Source organism: Echinops telfairi, unplaced genomic scaffold, assembly GCF_000313985.2.
Source record: "Echinops telfairi isolate 266 unplaced genomic scaffold, ASM31398v2 ScPeMD7_31;HRSCAF=116, whole genome shotgun sequence".
NCBI lineage: Eukaryota > Metazoa > Chordata > Mammalia > Afrosoricida > Tenrecidae > Echinops > Echinops telfairi.
The window spans coordinates 41321473-41324860 of NW_022103928.1; the positions used below are offsets into that span (position 1 = coordinate 41321473).

General features: G+C 37.0%; 1 protein-coding gene and 1 non-coding gene across 2 annotated transcripts in view; one reads left to right on the top strand and one right to left on the bottom strand.

The window, feature by feature from the left end:
* Positions 1-3388, bottom strand: part of HTR5A (5-hydroxytryptamine receptor 5A) — an 11611-nt gene that overhangs the window by 2039 nt on the left and 6184 nt on the right. The window lies entirely within an intron of this gene.
* LOC115869596 lies at positions 365-429 on the top strand. Its single transcript, XR_004046267.1, has one exon. It is a non-coding gene; the product is annotated as a small nucleolar RNA SNORD37 (small nucleolar RNA).

Genomic DNA, 3388 nt, shown 5'->3' on the forward strand with positions numbered 1-3388 from the left:
ATCCCAATCCATACACACATCAATTGTGTAAAGCGCATTTGTACATCGTTTCTCAAAACATTTTCTCTCCATTTAAACCCCCGACATTAGGTCCCTTCTTTTTTTTTTTACTGTAATCAGTGTGGTAATATTTTCTCCATTTTTAAGGTTTTAGTGCATTTTTGGCTTTGTGTTTAAAGTGTCTCTCTTTTAGGCAAAATATTGATGAATCTTGATTTTTTTTGTCCAGTCTTCTACTCTCTGTCTCTTAATTGATGCATTTAATCCTTTGATAATCAGTGTTATTAAATCCTATAAATTTAATAGGTAGAATATGCTTCCAGATCAAATATACTATAGTTCTTATACATTATAAAACTATGATAGTCATGATGACTGCCATTTCTCCACTTTGACCTGATGTTTGTTGAAGAAACATGATGTCTGAGGTTCCCAAAGGGGGGAAAAAAGACTGCATATGTGGTATGTAGTTGATTGAAGCATAAGAGTACTGACACTGTGTAAAACTAAAGAAATCATTAAAGAAATTGTGAGGCTCCTAGAATCTCTGTGGTCAAAAGATCTCAAAAACAAAAATTAGTTAAAGTAGATTACATGCATCCAGATTAGTTCTTTATCTACTATCATAAGATATTCTTTTTGTACAAATATTAAAATACTGGGCTGTGCTATACATGGAAAAACTTGACAACATGGCACATATCAAAGGGCAATTGCTAAGTGAAAGTTGCCCCCCAGGTCTATAACCAAAACTTTGCTTCCTTACCCTAACGAAATAACAAGCATCAATTAAATTAGTCAGCACATCTTCATATCTTATACTGGGCCTTTAAATCTTATGTTATTACCCCAAGTAAATTTATATTGCTAAAACCATTTAACATTTTAAATTTGTTGATTAACTATGATTCATTGTTACTTCCTCCTCTTACTACTTTCCACTTGTGTAGCACTAATAAATTAGCAATTGTATAACTAATAAAGGAAAATCTTGTGTTTATGTCTATGTTATTCTCAAGAGGTTTGCCTAAAATGAAAAATTCAATACTTTAATAACAGATTCTGACTGCATTCTGTTTATTGATGGGTTATTTGTAAACTTGACTCAGCTGGGGTTCTCAATGCTTTGCCAGTTACGTAATTTTCCATCACGTGATCTAACACAATGTAATCATAGCTTTAATAGGATCTGCTATCCGCAGTCAAAAACTTGCGAGAAAATTAAGATGGGATATAAGACCTTTACTCAGATGGCAGCCATGATCCAATCAACTGAAAAGAAAGACGTTTCCTCTTGGGTGAGGCCTGTGTTTAGCACAAGGGAACATTTGAAAAGCTTGCTTGCTTTTTGCTAGGTCTGGATCTTACATGGGCCTCATAAACCTCTGGATTTTTGGACTTGGATTCCTTCACCTTTGCAAACACAAGCCTGACTGTCTGTGGTAGTTATATAACCTGGTGTCAACTTGAGGATATTAAGAGTGAAGAGGTGGAGTCTAGCCTGTCAATCAGGTCACAGCCTGCTGATGCCTCCTGGTGGGCATGGCCTTCTCATGAGGATTCTGGGAACTTCCTCTCTTTCTCCCTGGAGGTAGGCCACACTCTCTCTCTCTGCTTCACCACCTGTCAGGTGGAGCCACACTGATGGCAGCCAAAGCCCTGGAGATGCATCCACTGCAAATGGATCTACAAGACTTGGCACCCACCAGCCTATGATCTTCCTACATTCTCCATCATTGCCTGTGGATTCGTGATTCTGAAGAGGGCCTCATAGGTTAATATTGGACTTAGGGACAAGATCTGGGCTTGGATGGGGAGTTTTCTTAGTATACATATGCTCTTTGATATAAAGCTCTTTCTGTATGAGCTCCTAATAAAATGATTAGGAAAAAAGAAAAACCAAAAAAACAAAAACCCCAAAAAAGATCATGGAATCTAAAGCTCTTTCTTATACATATGTGAATGTCACTGGATTTGTTTCTCTAGTCAACCCAGCCTAACACACCTTCTGACCTGAAGTTCTTTCACCTCCGTAGCCATCAACCTGCTGTCTTCCTGCTGATCTTGAGTACATCAATCCCTTCAACAACACAAGTCAGGGAAAGCCTCCAGTCTAACATCTGACCCACAGGCTAGAAGCTGCTGTACTGGAGCTTGCCCACATCAACAACTGTGTGAGTCATTTTATTGTTATAAATTTATCTTTCCTATATGCATATATATGCTTCATTGGTTTTACTTCTCTGGAGAACCCATCCTGCTGCAATATAGGTCAGAAGTCCACCACTGAACTACCAAAGCTCATATTCTAAGGCGGAAACACAAAATCTAATCATTTTAAGTTGTGACTATGATTCTTTAACTAGGAGATTCTTTAACTCATTCAAAAAGTAAATATAGCATTGTGAGTACGTATGTAAAGGTGACTATAATCCTGTTCGGGGATGCTCAAAGGGTTTTTATGGCATGCTTCTGAGCCATCTTCATATTTCTGTTATATTTGTTTGTGTTTAACCAGGAAATTTTAGTAACAGATGAGGCTTGTACTTACCACACCAGTACTTAATACACTGACCAATTTATCACTGCTGAAATGAGTTGCTTCATAACAGATTTATTCTGTCAGCATACCAGCTATTCGTTTTTATGTATTCCCATTTATTTTGACAAGTGGATTTACCCCAGAAAAGGTCACAGTTTAGGTATTGGAACACTTTGACTTCTGATATAAAATTGGATATTAAGAGATATATTAGCCTAGTTATTATATGTTAAATATTGTATTGTCATTTTATTTGTAATTTAATATTGCATTAGGTTCAACTCTTGGCCAATGCACCTCAATGTGTAGCCACTACCTGTCTGTGACTGGAGGCTTATGTGCTACTAAATGCTGAATAGATTTCAGCAGAACTTTCAGTTAAGATGAACTAGGAAGGAAAGCATGGAGATTTAATTTAGAAAATCAGAGGATGTATTACAATGATCCAATCAGCAATTGATTGTGGGAACAGCACATGACCAGGAAGCACTTCATTCCATTGTACATCATATAGCCATGAGTCAAGTTCCAAATAGATGGCAGTAAACAACAAGCTATTCCAACTTATCTCTCAAGCGATATGGAAGCTCATTTAATTAGAATATTTTATCCACGAGTTTAAACCATAGAAAGAGTCCCACCCCACCCCCTCACCTTTTTTTAAGTGCACAACTATGTTTATTTTTTAAATTGTTTTATTAGGGGTTCATATAACTCTTATCACAATCCATACATACATCAATTGTGTGAAGCACATTTGTACATTCATTGCCCTCATCATTCTCAAAACATTTGCTCTCCACCTAAGTCCCTGGCATCAGCTCCTCATTTTTCCCCTCCCTCCCC